Source organism: Pleurodeles waltl, chromosome 6 (assembly GCF_031143425.1).
Source record: "Pleurodeles waltl isolate 20211129_DDA chromosome 6, aPleWal1.hap1.20221129, whole genome shotgun sequence".
Lineage (NCBI taxonomy): Eukaryota > Metazoa > Chordata > Amphibia > Caudata > Salamandridae > Pleurodeles > Pleurodeles waltl.
This window is the reverse complement of record NC_090445.1, coordinates 1,058,161,707-1,058,187,487: the sequence shown is the minus strand read 5'-3', so window position 1 is coordinate 1,058,187,487 and position 25,781 is coordinate 1,058,161,707.

The following is a 25,781-nucleotide window of genomic DNA, read 5'->3' as shown; positions in this document are numbered from 1 at the left end:
CATCTTATCAGATAAATATTATATGTTTCTAAATTTTGTGGTGCTATATGGTGTTATTGTATGATTTATTGCACAAATACTTTCCACACTGCCTTCTAAATTAAGCGTGACTGCTCAATGCCAAGCTACCAGAGGGTGGGCACAGGATAATTTGGATTGTGTGTGATTTACCCTGACTAGAGTGAGGGTCCTTGCTTGGACAGGAGGTAACCTGACTGCCAACCAAAGACCCCATTTCTAACATTGGTGATAAGCGATGAAGATAGGATTTGTATTTGTGCAGTGACATACAGTAGCTAAGTATTTCACTACCTACCCACAATTGAAGGTCAACTTGATTTTTCATCTTTTTGCTTTTGGTTCTCTGATGTCCTCCTGGATATATTGTTGATATGTTTTGGACTTTGGTTTTGGGTTTTGCTTGTGATACCTTACCAGATTGGGAATGGATTCCAGCTTCACAGAGGACTACAATGAGTCAAACCTTGTCCCTGTTGAATCCCTCACCAAGGCTGAACTGAAGGTGCTTTGCAGAGAACGGGGGATGGCTATGTGAAGGAGATCCACTAAAATGGAACTGCTGGATATCTTTGTAGCATGGGGAGAAGCACAATGGGCAGAGAATCAGGCAGAAAAGAACCAAAGGAGTAATAGCCCTGAGAAGGGTTATGAGGAGGAGGACTACTCGGATGAGGAAAGGGCACCCGTGAGAGATTAATGGTTCATAGCTCAGGAGCGGAGGCTGAAAGAGCTAGATGATGAGATTGGGAGGGCTGAGGCAGAGATAGCCTTAGCCTGGGAAAAAGAAAGGATTGATGCTCAGGAGCTGAGCTGTGAAGAGCTGAAACTGGAAACCGTAAGGGCTGAGTCCAGTTCAGATGGTGGCAGCAAAAATCTTGTCTCCAGTACTGCTGAAGAAGTGCACATGCCCAGAGATGTGGTGCCCTACTTGAAGAAGGGAGTTGACACACTCCAGGAGGTTCAGGAGTATGGGGTAGTTCCCATTATGCACAGGGTCCCTGTGGAGGATTGGGGAACCGGCACAGAGAGTCATATTCCTACTTGGGGGAGGGACACTTTACTGGCTCTAGAGGAGAGTGACAGGGAGAAGGGTTCCCCCCCGGTAGACGTCCTGGATATGGAGTGTGAAGACATCCCAGAAGAGTGTGGGTTGAGTGTCAGGGACAGTCAAATACTGTCTCACCAGTCTCAGGAGGGTGATGTGGAGTGCTTTTTCAAGGCTGAGTCACTGGATGGTTGGGTGAAGGGTACTTTGGTTAATACATGTGAGGGGCTGAGTGATGTAATTGCTGGAGAGCATTTCTCTAGTCCTTATTTTCCACAGCTACGCCAACACCAGGTGGAGTGTGAGTTCTCGGACCCCATGGAGCTTACAATGGAAGCAGACTTCTGGGTGAGTGCTAGAGAGTCTGAAGAGGCATTTGGGGGTGCTCCTGAAGGGAGTGGTCTAGGTGTTTCCCAACCAGGTGAGGGAGGAAAGGATTGCAGTGTCCCAGGTAGGTCCCAGTGTAGTGAGATGGGTGAGGGACCCCATGTCCAGTCTCACAGGAGAGGGAATGGGGATGGGCAGAGGCCCAGGGTGCCCGAGATCCGGTCCCAGGTCCTGGAGGGTTCCATGAGGGAAGGCCAGGAGGGGAGCCTAGCCTGTACCGTAGGGCCACCTGTTCAGGGAGACCCCGCAGTGTCAGAAGAACTTGGCGGGGGGATGGCTGTAGCCAGCATCCCACCAGTTCTGGCATCTGGCAGTACCACTCCTAGTGAGGGGGTGCAGAAGTCCAGACAGAGGGTTGAGAGGGGGCTGCGGACCCCAGTGGAGGACCTTTGGGGGGAGGGGTCAGCTCTGAGAGCAGAGCCCCCCAGGAATGACCTAGGTGAGACCATTTTTGGTTTGAGGGGGATCCAGACTCTGCCAGATGGGCAGAGGTCAGGATACCTGCACCCGCCAGACTCTTGTGTGGCCTTTTGGGATGGTGTGCTCCTTGTGGGGGGTGAATGTGCCCCCCAGGAAGTCCTGGTGTGCCAGGCAATAGTTCAACCTCAGGGTGGTGACTCTGGGTTGGATGACCAGGTTTAGGGGATAAACTCTGACCTGGTGGGGGGTAGGTGTGCCCCCCAGGAAATCCTGGCGTGCCAGGCAATAAATAGTTCAACCTCAGGGTGGTGACTCTGGGCTGGATGACCAGGTTCAGAGGTTAAACTCTGGCCTGGTTTCAGTGCACCGCCCAAGAAGTCCTGGTGTGCTAGGAAATGGTACAACCTCAGGTTGGTGACTCTGGGTTGATGGACCAGATTCAGAGGGTAAACCCTAACCTGGTGGGGTGTAGGTGTGCCCCCCAGGAAGTCCTGGTTTGCCAGGCAGTGGTCCAGTCTGAGGGTACAGACCCTGGACTGGAAGGCCAGGTTCAGGGTGTCCCCCCCTGACCTGGAGGAAGGGGCTACTGCTAACAGTGCCCCTACCATGTTGTCTTCTGGAGGGGCCAGTCCTAGTTGGGGGGAGCCGGACCCCAGAAGGGAGGGCAGGGGGAGGGACGCCTCACCCCTGGCCCTAGTCCAACCTGAAGGTACAGACCCCAGGTTGGAAGACCAGTTGAAGGTTAACATCCCTGCACTGGTGGAAGAAGTGTGCAGGACTGCTTCTGTAAGCACCCTGCCAATTTTGGACTCTGGGGGTTCCGCTCCAGGAGGGAGGGTACAGAGCCCCAGAGGTGGAAGAATTGTGCAAGACTGCTTCTATAAGCACCCTGACAATTCAGCACTCTGTGGGCGCCGCTCCAGGAGGGAGGGTACAGAGCCCCAGAGGGGAAGACCAGGGTCAGGCTTTCATCCCTCACCTGGTGGAAGGGACAGTGGTCAAAGGGTGCCCAGCACCTGGGGCTACCGCCCCCACTCTCCACAGTCACAGTGGTTAGAGAGCTTTGAGAGGCCTGGGGCCTGGCTCTCACCCCTGGCAGTTGTCAGTGGCCAATGTGGCTTGCTGTCCTGGTGGACAGAGTTACTCCTGGGGGGGCGACAAGATTCACACCCCGGGGTGGAGTGGGCGACACCACTGTGTTGGCCCTAGTGGTTCTATCTGGCCCCTGGGATACATCTGTGAGCAAAGTAAGGTCAGGTGCTGCACAGTCGGTATCTGCAGGAGAGAAGAAAGGTTCCCCAAGGGTTGGCTTAGTGAGCCCTGAGAGTATGGACAGAGTCAGGAAGGCATGGAACTGGAACATGACCCTGCTGTTGTGGGCCTGGGTCCTTGTTCTATCGCCTCAATCAGGGAAGTACATCAGGATAGAGATTGTTCTCCCCTAGCTTTAGGCTGGTGGTGGGTCATGTTGGACCCGGTCCTTTTTTACAGGGTCATCCCCAAACCTTTTGCCTCCTTCCTCCTATTTTACCTGACCTGTTTTTGTTGGCTTCTGAACTCTGAGCACTTTACCACTGCTAACCAGTGCTAAAGTGCATATGCTCTCTTTGTAAATTGTAATGTTAATTGGTTTATCCATGATTGGCATATTTGATTTACTAGTAAGTCCCTAGTAAACTGCACTAGAGGTGCCCAGGGCCTGTAAATCAAATGCTACTAGTAAGCCTGCAGCACTGATTGTGCCATCCACATAAGTAGCACTGTAATCATGTCTCAGACCTGCCCCTGCAGTGTCTGTGTGTGCAGTTTTAAACTGTAAATTCGACTTGACAAGTGTCCCCACTTGCCAGGCCTAACCCTTCCCTTTCCTACATATAAGACACCCCTATAGTTGGTCCCTAGGTAGCCCCAGGGGCAGGGGGCAGTGTATGGTTAAGGTAGGACATATACTAATGTGTTTTATATGTGCTGACAGTGAAATACTGCCATATTCAGTTTTCACTGTTGCAGGGCCTATCTCTCTCATAAGTTAACCTGGGGGCTGCCTTTAAACATGATTAAAGCGTAGCTTCCCTTTGGGAGCAGATAGACAAGTGGAGTTTGTGACCTCTGAACTCACAATTTAAAAATGCTTCTTTTTTTTTGTAAAGTTGGTTTTAAGATTGTGTGTTTGAAAATGCCACTTTTAGAAAGTGGGCATTTTCTTGCTTGAACCATTTTTGTGATTGCCTGTTTGTGGATTCCCTGTCTGGGTTAGTTTGACAGTTGGGCTGTTTCCACCTCTCTCCAGACAGTGACACAAAGGGGGCTGGGTTGTAGCTTGCATATTCCAATGATCCATCTGTGCTAGGAGGCAGGGGAGGAGTGGTCACTCGCACCTGAAAGGGCTGTGCCTGCCCTCACACAATGCAGACTCCAACCTCCTGGTGTGTGTCTGAGGCCTTGCCTGGGCAAGGCAGGATTTCACAATCAAGTGAGACTTTCCTTTGAAGTAAGCCTACTTCAAAGGCCAAAATGGGTATAAGAAGAGCACCCAAACCCACAGACTTTAGACACTTCTTGGGGTAGACACTCTACCTCACAGACACTTCTAGACAAGAAACCTGCTGGTGAAGAATCCCTGAACCAGACCTGCCAAGAGGAAATGCCTGGCTGCCCAAAGGACTCACTGGGACTGCTTTTCTGACAAGAACTGCTGCCTTGCTGTTGCCCTGCTGCCTTGCTGCTCTCTGGCTGTGCTGAGAAGTGCTCTCCAGGATAGAGCTTGCCTCCTGTTCCCTGAAGTCTCAGGACCAAAAAAACAAAAAAAACTTCTCTCGTGGAACTGGACTCCTTGTGCAGCGTAAATTAGATGCACAATCTGCTAAAAACGATGCACAGCTTGCCCCGCAATGAGAAATTCACTGCACGCCGTACCGGGACGACGCACCGTGACTTCAGAAGGGGAAGATCGACGCAGCACCTGCGTTGCAACCGGAACTTCGATGCATGGCCCACCGGATCAACGTGCAGCTGACTCCGGACGACACAGCCCGATTTCCAGAGAAGAATCAACACAGTGTCTGCCGTGCGGGAGAAATTTCCACGCATCACCCACTGGATCGACCCAGCACCTGTGACTTCGCTCTGCAAGCCCAGGATTCCACGCACAGACCCCAGGACACCAGAAACCCCCGCAACCCGAAGAAGAACAAAGTCAGTTTGCCGGAAATCGACGCACAGACTTCCCCTGCGTGGAAAATAACGACAGAAGTCAGTGTGTGAAGGGTCAAAACCGATGCACACCTCCCCTTTTTCCACGCATCGCCTCCTCTGCAGTCCCTTGCAGAGATTTTGGGTGTTAACCAGGTACTTTGTGCTTGCAGGAGACCTTTATTGTTTTTAAGATACATTTACTTGTTTTGCAAAGACTTAAGACACTTTATATCACCTTTAAAGTGATATCTCAACACCTACCTATTGCATTTTAATTGTTTTGACCTGCATCTTATAAGATAAATATTACATATTTTTCTAAACACTGTGTGGTGTATTTTTGTGGTGCTATATGGTGTTATTGTATGATTTATTGCTCAAATACTTTACACATTGCCTTCTAAGTTAAGCCTGACTGTTCAGTTCCAAGCTAGCAGAGGATGGGGACAGGATAATTTGGATTGTGTGTGACTTACCCTGACTAGAGTGAGGGTCCTTGCTTGGACAGGGGATAACCTGACTGCCAACTAAAGACCCCATTTCTAACAGAGGGCCTGGGGGCCATGACCTAGCAAGGCTGCAAACGTATGTTACACGCTAAAACAATACTGCAAGTAAAAGTATCTGTAATAAATACCTGCACAGTACAGGTATAACCTGCCAGGTCCGTGATTCCATGAAGACTGGCATTAAAGTTTGTTTACACAGTTTCTTTTACCATTATAATGAGTGTTTTTTTTTATTGTTGTGACCCTTCATTTAAGCTTGGTCCATGTGTTGTTAAATTGCAATATTTCATTCTGATATGCCTTTGTGAGCTCTTAATTTTTCCGTGTCTTTCTCTACTGCTTGGTGTTGATTTCACCCCTGTCGTGCCCGGAAGCAGGGTATAAAAAAGAGACAGACGGCGTGTCACGCATGTGTCACGGGGCCCCTGTAGTGCCGACATTCCTAGAGGCCAATTAAACTTGCCGTCTACCAATAGATTCTGGTCCATTGGACTCCTGATTACCTATCCACATTTAATAAACTGAATATATTGAGATGCGTATGTATTTATGCATATAAACCTGTATGTATGTTTTTAATGTTCGTGTGGGTGTGTGGGAATAATATATATGTATATATGTAAGTTCCGATGTGTTTTACGTGAGCTTGGGCGCATTCATGAATGTATGGGTATACTTGTGTGTCTACGTATAAGTGCGAATGTAGGTGTATGTGTATATAAATATATAATATATATATATCTTTGCATGCAAGTGTATTTGACATGCAGGTGTATGTTCTCTCGCTTGTGCATAGGTATGTATATATGTACGTGTACAATCTATTCATTCGTATGTGCATGCAGGCATTATTACATACATGTACATTTGAAGTTCCGCCCCAGGAAATCCTCTATAATGATCTCATGCAAGAGTGCCACTTAGTGCAGCCGCAGGGGTGCCGAGGTGCTAGTAACTAACCTCACCTTTGAACCCGATAGGACACGTGTTTCCTTACCTGCAAGTCGAGGAAAGCGCTGACCTGCACCGAAGCGCTGCTAACATTACACTACGTTACGAGGCTTTCCGCTGAAGAACGTTAATGGGATTATGACCAACGAAAGTAAAAGCTTGTAGTACCCAGAGTGAAACTTGCAAGAGTAAAAGCACACATCACAAGACGCGAACAGTTTCATAATGACTCATCGTAGAGGAAACTATGAGCAGAAAAGAAAGGGAGAAAAAGCCGAGACAACCTGCGAAAGCACATTCACAGTTGAGACATTTATAGCTATATTCACATACCTCCATTCAGTCTTCCTGCCTGCCACACCCTTTCCCAGCTCGTCACGGGGTGTGGTCCCACCCACGCCCTCTGGCAAGTTGGGAAAGGGTGGGGTGACAATGCTCTCCACTCCTTGATTGACATGGAGACTAAGCGCTTCAGGGCTTGAATAAAAAACGCCCGGAGCTAACTTGACCTCCGCGTCATCAGGGAGTGGAGACTAGGCCGTGATGCTGGGTCTTTGCTGAGCTGATGACCTTGCAGGCCTCAGGGCTGTGAGATTATCAGCCCAGCAAATAGACTCACTTTGGGCCTGCCTCCATGGGAGCAGTTAAAGTGAGCATGTGATGTCACGTCACTTCACTTGTCCGTAGTGTCGAGCAGCAATAATGCTGGTGTTGGTGAGTGGGGGGCATAGTGTCCCCTGTTTTATAAAGTTACAAGAGGGTATTATTTTTTAATAAAATAAAATAAAAATGATTGCTTTGTTTTTAAAGGGGGCGGAACCCCGACGCCCATGTACAGAAACTGCCACTGTCTAAGCATATGACCGCCGTCTACTTGTAATAGCAACTTACAAATTCCCATTCAGTAACGTAGACACAGTAGAGGCCAATCGCAGCTGAAAAAAGCAGAAAAATGAAAAATAAATACTACTCAGGTGTAAATGCAGGTGTGACAGTGGGAAGGACTCAAAATTGGGCAATATCAATTACAAAATGGAAGGGGCAAGGAGAAAATCACGGAGGCACACAAGTAGAGGAATACAAGTCCTCAGGCTTACCGATAAAAGTGTAAGTAGCACTACTAGCAGCCAATCAGATCAATCAAATTTACCTGCCTTTAAGTAAGTCATCAACAGACCAGGCCATTCATAGGAACTGTAATGAATGTATGCAGAAACCAATAGAGGCAAGCTTTAACACTAGCTAAAGAAAGAAAAGAAAAGAATTAGTTAAACAACAGTTCAAACAACCACAGTTGTCATATATACATCACATATGCTAGAGGAACAAAAATATAAATATCAATGCATTTCTGCAATTGAACAGTGCTATCACTGGAAATGTCACATGTCTCAGCATTCACAAATAAATATCTATAGTTGCCCACAGGAACACAAAATAGCAGTCGCGGCTCGTTGGGGGAAAAGTGGCAGGGCAGCACGGCATGTGTGGGGGGGAGGGAAAACGAAAAAAAATTTAAACTTACCTTCCTTGTCAAATGCTTTTTCTATATCTAGGGAGAGGGCCACCGCTTCTGATTCTGTGACGTTATGCATTATGTGGATCAGTCTTCTGATATTTAAAAAGGTGCTTCTCCCTGGTATAAAGCCAGACTGATCAGAATGTATTAAGTTTGGAAGGTAGAGGAGTAACCTATTTGCCAACATTTTTCCAAGTAGTTTGCAGTCCGTATTTAGTAGGGAGAGCGGCCTGTATGATTTAACGTCAAGAGGGTCGCAGCCCACCTTTGGAAGGACGACTATCAGAGCTTCGCCCATGGAGTCTGGCAATTGTAGCTTATTGCGCACTTCGTTTAATACCTCTATGAGTGGTTGTAGGAGGTGAGTAGCATGGGAGTTAAAATACTCTACCAGTAAGCTGTCCGAACCAAGGGTTTTGCTGCGTGCCATTAGTGACAGAGCTAGGCGCAGTTCTTCAATAGTAATGGGACCGTCTTGTGTGTCTGCATTGTTAATAATGTGTTGGTTTTAGGAGACTAGTGATAAAATGTCAGCTAATTGCTGTTCTGATGGTGGGAGGCGTGTATAGGGTGCGGTAGTATGTAGAGAAGGCTTTGTTAATTCCTACCTGGGTGTTGATGATGTTGCCAGACTTCAGACGTATTGCACCTATGGGTGAGGGTTTCCAGCGTAGCGACTGGAAATTCAACACACAGCCTCACCGGATCGACGCACAGCCAAGCCGGAACGCCGCAGCCTGACTTCCAGAGAGGAATCAACACAGCGCCAGCCGTGTTATAGAAAATTCAAAGCAATGCCTACCGGATCAAAGCAGCTCCTGTGATTTCGTCCTATAAGCACCGGAAATCAACGCACCGTCCAATGGGCATCTGAAAACCCTGCAACCCGAAGAGGATCCATGACCGAGAGCCAGAAATCGATGCACAGCCATACCTGCGTGAAAACTAAACAACGCATCACCGTGTGTGGCACACCCCTTTCTTTCCACGCTTCTCCTCCTCTGCAGTTCTTTGTGCAGGTTTTTCACGCAAACCTGGTACTTTGTGCTTGAAAGAAACTTTGTTTGCTTTTAAAAGACTTAAGATACTTTGGCCCTCATTTCAACATTGGCGGTATCGACCGCCTACGGTCACGGCGACGGGCGCCAACATACTGCCACCGTGGCTACCAGCCGTCCACCGGTATCATGACCGCCGACTGTATTCCGCCAGAATGCTGGCGGAATATCCCCGATGGTCATGGTGGCGGACAGCGGTAAGGCGGTGCTGCTTACAGCTGCACTGCCACGCCAGCAAAACACCGCTGACCGTATCAGGAGCAAAGATACAGCCTGGCGGTGTTTTGCTGGCGGATGCTGCTGCTGACAGCAGCACCGCAGACCGACTCCAGCCCGAGGACCCCCTGCAAGCTGGTAAGTCGGGTTCTCTGACCGGAGAGGGGGGTGGGGGGATGTTGTGTGTATGTGGGGGGTTGTGTGTATGTAGTGGTATGCATGCATGTGGGTGTGTGTCGCGTAGGATGCATGCATGAATGAGAGATTGTGAGTGTCGTGTGTTGTGAATGCATGTGTGTGACAAGGTATGTTGGTGTGTGTTGCGTTGTGTGGATATGTATGTGTACATGCATGGGCGGTGGTAGGTATGCGTGTGTGCATGTATGTATATGGGTGCGCATGTGGGTGTGTTTATGTTCGGGGGCCGGAGCGGGAGGGGGAGGGTGGGGAAGGAGTCTGGGGAGGGGGAGGGGGCCGGGGAGACCCCTATCAGGGATTCCCTGGCCTGATAGTGCCTACCGCCATGGTTTTCGTGACGGTAGGTTTATCAGGAAAACCATGGCGGTAGGCCAGATTGTAATCCCGAAGGTGGGATTGTGGCAGCCGCCGGGCTGGAGACCGAAGTCTCCAGCCTAGCGGCCATTACCACCCTGGCGGTCAGTGTGTTAAAGTGGCAGTTTTGGATGGCGGTAACTGCCATGGTCCAAATCCCATTTTTTTTACAGCCGCTTTAACACTGACCGCCAGGGTTGTAATGAGGGCCTTTATATCACTTTCCAGTGATATTCCAACATATACTTATTGCATTTTAATTGTTTTGACCTGCATTTATCCAGATAAATATTGTGCATTTTTCTAAACATTGTGTGGTGTATTTTTGTGGTGCTATATTGTGTTAGTGTATGATTTATCGCACAAATACTTTACATATAGCCTTCTAAGTTAAGCCTGACTGCTCAGTGCCCAGCTACCAGAGGGTGGGCACAGGATAATTTGGATTGTGTGTGACATACCCTGACTAGAGTGAGCGTCCTTGCTTGGACAGGGGGGTAACCTGACTGCCCACCAAAGACCCAATTTCTAACAACCTCCAATAACCATTTGTTTAACAGCATTGTCCTTGGCCTACTCATTGTCCAATACATATACTATTGGAATGTGACTCTATCCTCAGGTATTGTGTCAGAAACACAAAGACAACAAGTATGGTACACACATCCTTACGGACTCCATCTCACATATCAGTGACACCTTAATCCCTGGCATGTGACTTCTGAAGGCCAAGATCCATGCAACACTACATATATTATGCCATCACGTGGGCAATGTGCAATTTCATAGGTCATTCACCACCACAACACCATGCATAACAGGTCGTATGCAAGGGGGCCACACATAAGGTAGGGGCTGTCAAGAAATGGAGTTTAAGTAATGTTAGAATTGAACACTGTCACCACTCTGTGTGATTGTAGCTTTGCCTGAACGGTACATGTGTGTCAAGGGGGGGGGGCATCATAGGTAACGATAATCCTTCAGTAACTGCCCATGGAATGTAATCAATGATGGAAGCTGAGCCTGCACAGTGTGTCCATGGGAATATGTTCTGGCACTGCAATTGGCCACATCCCTGACATATGGAGGACTGTAAATCAAGTATGGCACATACACATTGCCTGGGAATGGCCAATGGCCTGGCAGTGACATAAAGCAGCTGGGGGTGCTGAATCCATATACAAACACATAACAGATTGTACGGTTCTATGAATTTTAATGGGAGATTGCATCAGCCAAATGATAGTCTGGCTGGAATATAGGCAGAGTGTGTAACACACCTTATCTACATAGGATGTACACCTGTCACACAAATTGGCTTGCTTCACACATGCCTACTGATAATAATGAGAAATATATGAAGTGAAATGTATGGGTGTCTGTCCTAGGTAGCAATGGGTATTCTATTATCCACCATGATTGACCTGTGTCTGCATGTCTACACAGTATGCTCTGTGTAACAACATTACACAGCACAAATACAAACCACTCATTGTCACTTACATGACAGATCCATTGCATTGCAACTAAATACCTCTTACACGTCCTGGCCTCTAATATCACAATCAGGTGTGGCATGTGCAAACATATGCAGCATTGTTCTATACTGTCAGAGACCCACATCACACTGAGTTGGAGTAGACACAGCCATATCGGTAGCATCTGGCAAAGGATAAATTCAGCACTAAAAAGATAATACACCTCAACATCATTCAGTCATGGTAAGAGTCAGCTAGGTTGTGGCATGCTGGGAGAATTGCATTGCCATGTTCAGCAGAGGATGTGGATGGACAGCTCTGAAATACCCACAAATACTTGCTAATACAACACGTCATGTCACATGGAGACTACTCACGTTCTGTGGCATGTGTAATGTCATGTGTGTCTGGCACTCGTAATATCTCACTAATATCGCCAAAGGGACATTAACTACTTAGTTGACAGTTGTAGGGGAAGGGAATAGTTCCACATTACATAAGTCACATGTTGTATCCTGTCCCTATATCACCAGGTAAGTTGCTGTAGAAGATGTGTACAAGGTGCTAGCAGACAAAAGACTGGGAGCAATGGAGGACACAATACACACCTCACCATTTATGGCAGAAAAAAGGGATAATGACCAGCCATACACCAAAACAGACACTGTAAGATACCAATGTCTACATGTCAAACTTTAACTGATGTACAGAGAGGGTGGACACGTTCATACATGGCCCAGACATGTTTGCACTAGCATACCATGGTATCTGCCCTTTGCATGGTACCAGAACAGAAGACAGTCACATACAACACCATCTGTACCATATCATATATACAACCTTAACGTCACAACAGTTATACTACCCCTAAGCAAGCTGAACATGGACACAACTTTGGACTCCAAAAATCCACACATGTCCTACATGTGTAAGCACACAACCTCTGTACCTGAGACGAGAAGGCTAACATCAAGTACCGCATTGGAATTCATTACAACCAGGTCTGCATGACCACATTTGTGCATGTCTCCATCTACTAGGGAGTGTGCACAGGCTGGAAATTAGCTATCATTAATGGAAGAGATCCCAGCTCAATAAACCCACGCACCACTGCTCTGACAACATCAATGTATGATCATGTCAGATGCTTGATGTACGTGCACAGGAGGCAGAGTGAAGTGGAGCACCATTAACCTGCACCTTCACATGCAACCATGGGTTTGTGCTGCCACACAAACTCACACATTGATGAAGATGGGTAGGCCTGCCATCTCTGCCACACTGCAACACAGTGGTACTGCATTGTATGTGACAGTCATGACTAACTTGATGTTGACAAATCTGAGTATACATTTTGGAGGCAGGCATACATACCTCAAAGATCTCTGCACACATGTACCACCATAATGGGCCAGCCATGGTAATGTGAATGAATTCAGTACAACAGCTAACCTAGCAGCAAAATAATGGCATAGGTATCACAAAACCCGTGAGAGTAAAACTTTTCTCATCAATTGTGTAGTGACATACAGAACATAGGTGCCAGTGATGTGACTACACAGGCAATAGTAAAAAACAAACTTCTATCTATGCAGGAAGATATCAATGCGATCTTGCATATCCCCTTGACACAGCAATGTCATGATGTGTGACACAAATGACACAACACATGTCTATACAGACACATGGCATATAGCATTGTTCACCAACACACGTGTCCACAATAACTGCAGCAACTAAGATGTATGGGAAACTCCATGGCACATATGTAGCTGACCTATAACTAGCTAAATATGATAAGTAACCAGTGAGTAGACACACATGCACACTCAACTTGACAGGGTATATGTGATGTCAATGCAGTTCCAGTCCACTGCATACTCTGAGTACAAAATGTAATGGCTGACACATGCCTTAGCATGTGTTTGAGACAGGGCCTAAATACAAATATGTTTGTAGGTGTGGATAGATATATTTCCTACAGACATAGCTATGTAGTCCACCTGCTACTCACTAGGCATACACATATGTACAAACATAGCACACATGTGCCAACATGCATGTGGACACAGTGTAGGGACACATGCACATATGCACAAAGTATGAGAGAGTGCTTACAGCTGACTCATGAATACACATATTGATTGCATGTACCAATGACACCGTAATGACATTAATGCATAGACTTGCACATGTAGCCAAAAAACAAATACTACATAGTAGAACAGCGCATGTAACAGGTGAATTGAATCAGGGTGCATTCAAGTGCTACAATGGAAAAAATGACACTATTTTGATATGTGTAAAAACACAATGACGCAAATGCAACAACACCACACCGTAATGTGGAAAATGATGCCTAGGCCCTGAGCGACAATTCAACATTACCACTACTCTCAGTGCACCATGGAAAAAAATCGGCGCATGACTCTCATGTGTCAAAAACAAAATGCATAATGCAAAAAACATGATGTACATACCCAGGAAGTGATGAATGGTACAGTAAGTGTAGTTTTACTTTCACTTCACAGTCTGTGCCCCTGTGACTGTGTGTGGTTGTGTTTTGGAGGTGCTGGTGGATTTGTGGTATGTTTGGAGGACTTGTTGTGTCCCTTGTGCTGTGTCCTGTGTTTTTGGTGTCTAAATTGTCTATTTACTTGTAATTTGTATTGAAAGTGTACTGTTTTTTGTCATTGCATTGTGGGGTGTCTGTCTGGGGTAGTTTAGTTGTTGGGGTAGTTTGGGGAGTTTGGGGTAGTTGTTGGGCTTAAGTTTCATTTTCTTATGTTGTTTTGGGTGACGTCCTTTCCCCGTTGGAAATGTTCGGGAAGGGTAGGATGAGGAGAATGTCTGCTGATGAACTGGGGGGTTCATATGGTTGGTGGCCCATTACCTCTCTGATGCTCCATCTTGGCGGCCCGGTGATTCTCGGCTACCCGACGGAGGCAAGGCAGCTGCTGTGGGGCAAGGTGCTATACTAATTGGCACGCATTTTCAAGACCGTACGCAATGAGCACCAGCTCAAGCATCGTGGACAGTTCTGGTGGCAAGGGAGCAGGATCTGCTGGACCATTTGGGGATTGAAATCGGCTGAACTGTTGCTAAGTCTCCCATTGCTATACAATGGGCTTCATTTAGCATTTGATTGACAGTTGTAGATAAGTCTGAGTGCTGCATGTAATGGTTGTGATCATGTTGTATGCAACCTGTATGAAGAGTCTCTGCGCCACTTTAGGCCTGCAGTTCAAATGTAGAACAATTCAACCAATGCAGACACATGTATGATGAACCCTGCTTAACCATCATGAAGAGGCATATTTAGGAGCCCCTAGCGCAACATTTGCGCTGCCATAGTGTCATATTATTGATGATAAGGTGGTGCAAACCTTCCATTTCCCCACGTTGTCTTTACAAAGTGGCACAATGCATGCATTGCACCACTTTGAAAGACTTGGCATACATCATGGCTGTGCCAGGCACAATGTATGCAAGGGGGACATTCTGGTGCAAAGGGGGCCTCCAAATTAGCACAAAGAAGTCAATGAGATTGCCGCACCCCATTTGTGGCAGATTTCTTAATGCCTGCTCCTTGCAGGCATTAAAAATATGCTCCCATTATGATCAATGGGCCTCTGGGTGATCAGCAGGACTAGTGAAATAACCTTTTGACGCTAATCCTGCAAAGCACCAGACTACTGCCAAACAATTTTGACACTACTTCCCCTAACTACCAGCATGGTACCCGGTCTATTGGAGACGGCGCACACATGGTGGTATCAGGAGTGCACTGGGGCCCGCACTTCAACAGGCGCAGCACTAGGTGCTGCCCCACTTCCATATATATGGGCCCGAGTGTAGTGATTCATGCACAGTTAAACTTTTCAATAAACAGCAGAAATGACGCCTGTGCCATGAAACAGGTATGAAAGGGTGTGTAAAAATGAGATTGGGAGGACAAACTCCTGACCTCAGAGTCATGACATATTTTCCTATGTATGATTACCAAACACTAAGTAGGGCTTCTAAATGAAGGTGTGAAATTTGGGCATATATATGTATGAGAAGGACCCCTATGTACTCAGCAGATGTTTCCGTGATCTGTAGCATGTCCTGCTGAGTGCATCATTGGCCTTCACATGAATACATGATGTTAGACCACACCACCATCATGCTGTGATTCATGTATGACCACACACAGACATGGCTATGTGTAAGGAGTGCACTAAGGCCCACAAGGACAGTATATATGGAATAAGTGCTGCAATACTGAAGTCGTGTAGGCCTCTCAGTGTCATTATGCGAGGCCATGTAAGGGAGCGTGACCATGCACTGGGTCTAGACTACTGGTACTTCCATTTGACCTGTGCATTGTGTATCAGAGTATCCTATACAATCTCCATGACAACACACATGCTGGGTCTATTCCACTGGCCTGCTGTTCCTCACTGACAGTATGGGGCTACACTGCTTCAGCTCCATTACTGGCACATCACTCACTAACCTGCTACACCGAATGCATCCTCTGACCAAGTGTGTCTGTGTTGGGCAATATTCCTATGCCCATGCACTCATCCCTCACTCGTTCAACAATGGTATACCATGGCAACAATGGCAGGGCACACACCATTGGCAATACATCCATGTTTCCGATCAGTCAATGAGCAGGTAGGTACAACTATCTTCACATGAGTCCACTGAATTTACAATTTTCATAGTGTAACTGCCTTGTGATAGCGCACATTTCACTTACTTCACTAAAGGATGTGTAATGTCAATCCTCAACACCTAGGAAAATTGACACAACAACAGGGTAGCAGTTTATCAGTTTGCTATGATCATGATATAGCTGTATATTACATCTGATGCAGGCTGACATTGCTATGGTTGTGATAATAAGCTAGCCACTGCAACAACCATCGCATGGCCCTCATGTGGGATGTACATGTTCAAGCTGTCCCATATGGTCTTGGAGGTGTTGTGCTAACAGACAGCCGAATGACAATGCCATGTAGAAATAGTGCGGTGAAATACACCAGAGGAGTGTCATGGACAGCGATGGTTTGTAGATGTGTGGGTTTGCCTCATCAGAAAGTACGTATGATTGTCTGATCATAGTTGTCTGTTAAATTCACTGATCTTCCATTAGGATGACTTCCTCACACAGCATAACAAGTTTACACTGAACTATGTTGTCCATTTGCATGAACTTTGCATTTACACTAAGTAATATTTACCATTCATGTCTTACAGGTGGACCTACCCCTTACACCATAAGAGAGGTGGCGAGATTCGAAGACCTCGATACATCCAGTAAGTGTCATATTGTGGCTCCTGTTAGCTACTCCAGGGTTTGGTGTGAGTCAGTCAGAAGTGTGGAATGCAATGTGTGATGTTTTTTTCACGATCAATGATCAGAAATAATAGGAGGATGGATGGTGACATAATGGAGCATGTGTAAGAGGCCCAAGCGCCACTGGAGCTTCAATATTTGTGAGGCTCCGGGGACGCAATGCCCTGCACTGTGTATACAAGGTGGGCTTTAGACACATTTTGTGGCTTCACATTACCTTGTCAATACGGCCCCTTTACATGCAGAACTTTGCATGGAAGGAGTGTGCTATGCCACAGCAACATCCATAGAAATTAGACAGTGTCCCAGATCAACACATTTTCTTACACCAAAGGCTGTACCAAATTCTGAAAACACACCAAGGTGTGGCAGTAGCAGGATGCATCGAGCTAAAACATATGTTGTTGTACCCTCCATTTTTGCTCTTTCAATGGGTGCTGAATTTGGCAGCGCACATCGAAAGTGAAATGACCCTTTGAAGATTATGTTTGTGAAGGAAGGTGTCCCTCCATGCACAATGACAATCTCCCCCTTAACGCAGCCAGCTATGCACCATTGGTCAAGGGTGGCTAGGTCAACTACGAGAATTAAAATTAGCGCCAGCGTAGGTGACAACACACTGATGCGCCGGCTCCTAATCAATACAGTGCATCCCTGCATTGTGAATAAGGCGGAGTGCTGCACTGTCATTTGTCCGTCAGCATGGCGCTCCGTCATATTCCCATCATGTATGTTGTGGGGTTGTGCAATGAGATTGGCTTGCATGTAGTTCTAAGGGTGACGTGCTGGCATGGAATTGTGTGTCAAAGTAATAGTAATGGCTGACCACATATTCAAGGATGTCTGCCATCGTAGGTCACAGGCCAGCTGCATATGTACATAGCATGCCTGTTGTAAACAACCTTGACTGCATCATCACATCTACTAGTCCATGCATCTGCCATCCAGTGTACCCACCATTCATGATGACTATGTATACTTTGTATTGGACAGGTAACTCTAGTACTTTAGTTGTCAGTGTTGGGGTCCTGTAGTAACAATGTTGGGAACTGTGACACATCTGACAGCAGCCACAATTGGAACTCTATCCTGCAACACTGACTGGTGGCCATCACTGATAAGGTTAGCTACCTCTGTACCACACCAATAAGTTCTTCTCGTACTCCCAGCTGACAATATTGCCCTACATTTGCTTTTCAGCCATACCTACCAAATATGATGAGGAAATCATATATGTGTCTGTCATTTGTAACATACTCAATGAATTGCTTGCAGGAGATGAGACCAGCATACACATTTGTAATGTTAGGATCCTTGTATGTAGCTTTGTGCCCCCACAGTCCTGCACTCATGTTCTGATATTCTTTGACAAATTACATGGATTTACACTTTACAATCATTTAGCTGAGTAGATCGATTACAAATTAAATTAGAAATGCGAAATGTGCACAAAGTGATTATTTACAAGTGGGAGTGTGAAAGTGAGATATTTATAATATCCAGGTCAGAGACCCCATTTGTGAAATCCAGATATTTGTGACCCATACAAGTCCAGGGTTGAGGGACATGTCATGAGACATGCTTCGGAGTAGTGTCAACAGTGACAGTCCATAGAAGACAAGTCAACAGTGGGTAGGTGAAGAGTGCACATATCCTACTGTGACATCATTGTCATGATCTTAAGCCCAGAACTAAGGAGAAAACTGTCCATGTGGCACAGACTGGTGCTACTGCGTACTCTCCAGAGTAAAAGTCATTTGTTCCACATCTTCATCCTCTGATGGGTGTGGTGCCTCTTGTGCCACTGGTGGTGATGGTGGAGAGGTAGTGGGGCCACACACACTTCAGAGCTTAAAGATGTGGAGTTCAAGCTCGCCGCAGCTGCCTTTTGTGGTATGACATATGGCATCACTGCAGCAAGAAGGATCTGCTGATTTTTCAATATAGCTGCAACATCGCTGTGGTAGGCAGCCGTCTCTTCCCTGAGGGAGGACACTTCACGCTGAATGGACTCCAGCCTCTTGTCTATCATGCTGCTGCCAGTTTGGGAGGACAGTTGTGGCCTCTTCCTCATGGCAGCAGCTATGTCCGCCAGACACTGCTGGACTCCACGCAGTGGGGAGTGTGTACCTTGGATGGCAGCTGTGTTTTCATTAGCTGTCATGAGGCATGTGCGCACTCCCTCTAGGCTGCCTGCCACGATCTCCATCCCCACCCGCTCCTGCTTGGCCAGCTCCCGCTGGACTCCTACCACTGTCCTCTTGGAGCTTATCTCTGGGTCCTCAGAGTCCTGAGCTATGTTTGTACTGGCAGGTAGTATATTTTAGGTGTTGGGTGGGTCATTTGGGGAGGCCACAAAATTGGATGACCTCCTTGCAACTGAAGGTGGTGTCTGCAGGGATCCCAGGCTATCCTGAAGAGTCTGTTGGCTGATGGTTGTCAGCTGGTCATCCAGGTCATCAGTGAAATCCAGGACAGGCAGATCAGCAGGAGAACCATCACCATTTGCAATGAGATGGTGTAAAAAATCAATCTTTCTATGTTGTGGCAGTTGACATAGAACAACTTTAATTGCTATTGGAGACTCAGTGACAACTTACAGCCCAAACATTGTTTTTATACATTGTAGGTCCTATTTATCAGTACTTTGCCCCACCTGAGTGTCACGTAAAGGGAAGCTCAGGTGACGCAATGGGCTGCGTCATATTTACAAGCTGTGATGTAAATATGACACCCCTTTGTTATTATGGCCCCTTCCCATGCATCAATTTGCATGGGAGGGCCTTGCAATGGCTGTTGCGGTGGTCAAGCCACACCAACACACATTCCATTTTTGCCACTGTCCCGGATTTATGTGTTTTCATACACCTGAGGCGGCAGCAATATCTTATACCACACCAGGGATGGCATTACCAAGGCGCAATGATGAAGTTTACTTTGATTGCCCCTCATGTTTAAGTTTGTGTATGTGTGCTGCATTCCACAGCACACATGGACCTAGCAGATTGCCATTTTTATTTCTGGTTGTGCTGGAAGGTGCTCCTCTTACACAACTATGATCTCCCCCTCAATGGAGCCAAACTTGCACAATGGTGCAAGGGATGCAGCATTGTGGCAGGGCAGCTAATGTACCACTGGCACAGGGATGGACCCAGGGATGGCCGGCATGGGCATCATTTCTTGATGCGAACAGCACTTTGAACATGGCAGTGCCTGATGGCACTAAGGGGTCATTCTAACCCTGGCGGTAAAAACCGCCAGGGCGAATGACCGCGGTAGCACCGCCAACAGGCTGGCGGTGCACCGCTGGGCATTCTGACCGCGGCGGTTCAGCCGCGGCCAGAAACGGAAAGTCGGCGGTGTACCGCCGACTTTCCGCTGCCCTTGAGAATCCTCCATGGCGGCGGAGCGCGCTCCGCCGCCATGGGGATTCTGATACCCCCTACCGCCATCCTGTTCCTGGCGGGTCTCCCGCCAGGAACAGGATGGCGGTAGGGGGTGCCACGGGGCCCCTGGGGGCCCCTGCAGTGCCCATGCCAATGGCATGGGCACTGCAGGGGCCCCCGTAAGAGGGCCCCAAAAAGAATTTCAGTGTCGAAATTCGCGACGGGTGCTACTGCACCCGTCGCACTCCAGCAACTCCGCCGGCTCCATTCGGAGCCGGCTTCATCGTTGCTGGGTCTTTCCCGCTGTGCTGGTGGGCGGCCCTTTGGCGGTCGCCCGCCAGAACAGCGGGAAAGCCAGAATGGCCGCCGCGGTCTTGTGACCGCGGTGCGGTCATTTGGCGGTAACCGCATGGCGGGCGGCGACCGCCGCGGTTAGAATCACCGCCTAAATTATGGACATAGCCAGTTGACTTATTTTCAACCTTGATCAGGGCATCTAATTAGTTTGATGGAAATATTGCAGCTAGTTGTACAAGTGCACACATGGGCCCTCATTACAAGTCTGGTAGTCCTATGACCACCAGACTGCCATTGGCAATATGACCACCACCAACAGCGCAGGTGGATCTGGCACATTTGGACCGCGGAGAAAACCCCACGGGCCAATGGCCTGGCACTGGCAAGTTGCCACCAGCTAACAGACTGGCAATGCCACTTGTCTTATGACACCAGCCCAGCATTGCAATCAGCACTACCTCAAGATTATGATACAGCTTTTCCACCAGCCTTTGCATGGCGGTCCAACCGCCATACAAAGGTTGGTGGTAATGGGCTGTGGTGTGCCCCTGGGGGCCCCTGCACTGCCCATGCACCTGGCATGGGCAGTGCAGTGGCCCCCAGGACCTGGCCCTTTGCACTTTCTCCTGCCTGATTTGTGGTGACAAGTTCAGGGTGTGCTGTCACACCCAATGCACCCCAAGATTGTTGCAGGCTGTATTTGATCCACCAATAATTTTGTGGTAAGTTCCCCACAGAGCTGACATGAGGAGACACTGTTTTCACCCGCCATCCCAGCGTGAAACTTGTGCTGGTGACTTCAGAGGGAAAACCAAACTGGCAGTCTTACTAACGCCCGGCTTGCCCGTGCGTCATCCCCCGCCCGTCAATGTAATAATGTGCACCATGATGTAATGTGCACCAAGATGTTCACAGACATACACCATATGTTGTATATGTGCTATTGTTCCCCCATTCCTATGTGGCTCACATGGTTGAGTCAGAGTTGTTGTGGGTTCACCCTGTATGTGTTGTGCTCCACAGATTGCAATCTGTAGTGCAAATTTTTCTCTAGTGGCACAGTTCTGATCAGCATCAATATGTGTAGCTCAAAACTGTGCCAGGTTAGGTATGCAGGGTAATGCAATGTTTACCGTGATAGGGACCACCCTGCAATTCCCCCAGCAGCTGCACAGATTAGTTCTCCCTGCACCCAGACAGGCATTGATGCAGCATGATGAAGAAGTGGCTGCCTTCTGGGGATGTCTTGTATCTGTGTGGGGTGGTGTCCTTCCTGCACATGTACAAGTAATGTTAGCTAAGGTGCCATTTTAATGTGTGCTGTAAGATGCAGCACACATGTGTTTTGGCAATGGGTCATGGCGGTAGCAAAGTGTTTCTGCAAGAGACACCACCTTGACGTGACCCCAGGAATGGTATTGATTTTCTTTATTGTCTCTGATGTCTAAGTTGTGTAGGTAAGCTAGGTTTTCCTATATGCAAGAGGTGTTGTGATGTCACGGTCACAGGCACAGTAATTAGACGTGCCTTTCATCCAATGGCTGCATATGTACATGTTGGTGTATAGCCCTGGTGATTGATGTATGTCCAGTTTGTGTATGTGTTGTGGTGCATGGCACAACCAAAGCGTGTGTACATTTGTTGCTTTTGTGTGAATAGTGCATCTTGATTCATGGGCAATGTGTCCCGCTGCAGTTCTTTAGCATGCATTGAGTGTGTCCTATGTGCTTCCCACTTCTGGCATTTGCAAAATTTGCAGTTATTTCCCCTGCATTTGTGGTGGTTGATGGAAGTCTGCACTGTCCTGTCCTTGTATTCCTGTAACCAGGACTGCTGCAACCATCTCCTCCATCTCATCCAGGTCCTCCTGTGGTGATGGACTTCCGCCTCCAGTTTGCAGGACTGCCTTTCTGTTCCTGGTCATTTTCTCCTTGTTTCTATGCTTGCAATCATGCCAGCACTTTTTGCACTCAGTGACAGATTGCTTTACCTCTGTCACACTGTTGATTTTGTCCACTATTTGCTGCCTTGTAGCATCTCTCTTACCAATTGGCAATTTGGAGGTGATGAAGAGCTGTTGGTGGTGCTCCATCACCTCTCTGACAATAATGTTGTGCTCCTCCTCACTGATCCGACACTTTCTCTTTTTCTTTTCCATCTCCTAGGACTTCTGTGAATCCTCCTTGCTGGTGCCTGGGTGTGTCGAGTCAACCTGGGGCCTCTCCTGGCCTGCTGCTTCCATCTTTCCTTTAAATTACACTCCTTCCTGCTAGCACGTTTAAAGCTGATGCAAATGCAGTGTTAAAATGGGGCACATCAATTTGTGACATGTTTACGTGCTGCAAAACGGGTTTGAGTCAGTTTTACAGCATTAACGTCATTTTGCCTTACGACAGGGCGCAAGGGTTAACGTCATACTTTTTTACTCTAACCATTTCTTAGCACCATCATGCATCATAGCATAAATATGACGCACAGATGGTGCTGAGGAATGGCACAAGCCGGTGCCAAACGTTTTGACGCAAAACTGTGTTCGCGCAGTTTTGCGTCAAAAAGTATAAATATGGGCCTAAATCTCTCTTTCACTGATCTCATATGTTAATTTTAATTTGTGCGGATCGTTATTGAGAGATTTTATGAACTCTTCAAAGTCCTCTCTTTCTCCTTCCTATTTAGATAAGTCATCAATGAAACAAACCCAAAAAATGTCCTGTTCCATACTAGTGTATGTGTATGAATGTGCTCATTCCAGACGGTCTCTGCAACCCACCAACCGATTTTTAGATTTGCATAGGTTTGTGTGAAGGACGTCCCAATTGAGGTCCCCTGTTTTGGTAAGAAATAGCTGTCAATGAACAGGAAAACATTGTGGTGGAGTCAGAAGTCCATCTTTTCTAGTAATATGTTGGAATTAGGGGCTGGCGATGAACTCCGCTCTGCTAGCAAATTTAGAGGAGTTTGTCCACTCAGTGCTTCACTTAGAGCACAGATTGTGGAAAAAACTTTATCACCACACTTGGCGAAGTTTACCTGCATGATGGCGCCTGGCCCTCACCTCTTTAGCTGCAGCATTGTGCACTCTATGCGCAAGTGAACTACTGCACACATGCCGCTAAACTGCGAGGCGCTTTGTGGTCCTGCCCAAGCGCTGCCACTCTTCAGCCTGCTCAAAAGAGGAGAATCTGATTGGCTGACTTAGTGTACTCTTTGCATCCTTTAGCTGAATAGTGGAACCAATGCCGTGACAGCCATAACAACTTGATTTTCAGCCAATCCTAAACAGCGTCATAATTTCCACAATGACACAGCCTATAAGCAGCTATGAGGAGCTTCTCTAGCCAATCCCATGACAATAGTTCCTTCAACCATTCAAAGGTCACCAACCTTTTAATCTTTTAAAAGAATATGTTTCCACCAATCTGATTAGTAGGTGTCACTAGCAGTGACTCTGCTTGTCATAATTATTAGATTTGTGAGAGGCGTGAATGTGATTATGGGACGATTACAGCTAGTGGAGTTCAGTTTGAATTAAAGATTCTGTGTCAGGACCGAAGGCTTCTGATTATGCTGCTCCTTCTTTACTGACAGAAAACAGCAGCCAATTAAAAGTTAAAAATACAATACCCGTGAGGTCACAGCCTCGACATCATCCCCAATCAGAGTCTACTCCTCCCTATATATGGCAGATCCACCAAAGTCCGTCCTCTTTCTTTGCTGCTGCCGCATAGAGTTAAGTCATTTCAACCTTTCTAAGCTGTTTATATATATATAATTGTCTCGAGCGCGGCCTAGTGGATACAAGCGCCTTATGCCTTTATTTAATTACATTTTTCAACGTGCCCGTTTCAATCAACATAGCGTGTGTCGAGCTTCGCGCTCGCTCGAGCATTGTCTGATTTGAGAACCCAAAGTGTATATCGGGTTAAGCGCCCGCACACACGTTTTTCTTTTGTCCATTTTTGTCAGATTCTAAAAGATTTATGGCCGTTTTTCTTCTTTTCACAAACTTTTTTCCTTTTAAGTCTGCTGGAGAGGAGGCCTGAAGCGTTAGGGTTATTCCTCTAATCACCTTCTCTCGCGGGAACACGCACATGCGCACAATCTCTTCTGTGCGAGAGGGTGGTTCCCAGCAAGAGAAAGCGTCTTCTCCCAGCGAAAGCACTTTTATTGCCCGAAACGCTTCAGCTACGCCCAGAGGAGCTGAAATAATACCAAAGAGCTTGGCTCTAGGGAAAAGATTTGTCTGCAAAGTGCTTTCCTCCTCTTTAACCGGTAAATTTCAATTACAAAGCACTTGAGGCTTTCCACCCCCCCACCCCAATTTACTTCTGTGCATTGGGACCTCAAATATATATTGACTTAGCACAGAAATATGGCACAGTTTAATGATGACCAATATGGGGAATATGATGCTGGTCAATATGATCAGCATATGGAAGAGCGCCTTGTTGAAGCCCTTGACTTCCATGTGCAGGACTCTGTTAACAAGGCGTTGGTCAAAGCCTTATGTCCTTTTTCGCAACCTATTTTTAATTTTGGATTCAGGCGCTTTGGCGCAGGCTCGGGAAACCCCACCCCTGTTGAGGCCGATATTACTGAGCCTTACCGGTCATCTGATGACCTACTTGACCAGAACATTAATTCGGTCTTAAACAATCATTAATATGGGGCTTTTCAGTAGCTTTCTACACCCTCTGGCCAAACTAGCCAGTATTCTGATTCGGATTCTTCCACTACAGGCAAATCCCCTGTTCAAGAGAAAATTCAGGGCAAACACAAACGCAAAGCCCGTCATACTGATGACCCCAAGACACCAGTTATGGGAAAGAATTTACAATTTGACCCGGACTCCATCATTCATCCTCGTTCCACTGGATGGGTCCCATGTCAAGAAGTGGCAGAGTATATGCAAGCTAGATTGCAAAAGGGATTTGAGAAGGATGTCAGGAATACCCTACGTTCTGAATGTCCCCGCCCGGCACTTTCAGGCAAGGTCACAGAGACACCTGAACTAAATCCACACATGGTGACTTTCCTAAAAAAGTACGCGAAAGACCGGAAGAAGGGTATTGACAGGGCCTGGCGAGGGTGCCAAGACAAACTGTTAGATATATCTGGCCCTCTTACAAAAACTTGGATTTGGCGGTCCATGCCAAAGAGTCACAGGAGGTCATTGACCCGGAAGTGATACTGGAATGGGCCCAACGACCTATGTGCCTATTAGGGAATGCCAACTGCGCCATTTCTATGGAGCGCTGGAAATCCCTCCTTTTACGCATTAATCCCAAACTGACCAAATTGGCTCCGGCTGATTCTGACCCTTCGGCTAATGGACTCCTGTTTGGTGACCGGTTCGTCAAGGACTTAGCCAAATATATGGCTACCTTCTCTGCACTA